Source organism: Fukomys damarensis, unplaced genomic scaffold (genome assembly GCF_012274545.1).
Source record: "Fukomys damarensis isolate Sample0158 unplaced genomic scaffold, DMR_v1.0_HiC HiC_scaffold_38, whole genome shotgun sequence".
NCBI classification, from domain to species: Eukaryota; Metazoa; Chordata; class Mammalia; order Rodentia; family Bathyergidae; genus Fukomys; species Fukomys damarensis.
The window spans coordinates 28943069-28943686 of record NW_022900950.1 but is presented as its reverse complement, the minus strand read 5'-3'; positions in this window follow the sequence as shown (position 1 = coordinate 28943686).

The window sequence follows — 618 nt, the reverse complement described above, 5'->3', positions numbered from 1 at the left end:
TTTGTGTTGAAAAGTCTGCTGTGATTCTAATGGGCTTTCCTTTGCATGTGATTTGTTTCTTTCTCTTACCGCTTGTAGTATTTTGTTTTTCTGTTGAATTTCTGGAATCTTGATTATTATATGTCTAGGTGTAAATTGTTTTTGATCGTGGCTAGTTGGGGTTCTATATGCCTCACTTATCTGTATGTCTAATTCTTCCCTTCTGTTTGGGAAGTTTTCTGTCATTAATTCTGTGAAGAGCTTTTTTATGTCATTTGCATTTTCTCCTGTTTTTTTCATGAATTCCTATCATTCTTATGTTATTTTTCTTTGTATCATGTAGGAGTTGTTGGATTGATTTCTCATGATCCCTTACTGTTTTTAAGAGACCTCTTTTTTCATGGTCACTGACTGTGATCCTATCTTCTATATCTGAAATTCTATCTTCACAATCTTTTATTCTGTTGTGTATACTTTTAATAGTTTTCAATGTCCTGGATATCTGTTTGAATCTGTTTTATGGATTCCATTTCTTTCCTCTGTTGGGCATTCATTGTTTCCATTTTTTTCTTATGCTGAGTCTTCATGGCTTCTGTCATGGTCTTGAGCTCATCTATTTTTTTTGTCAGTTTCTGCTCT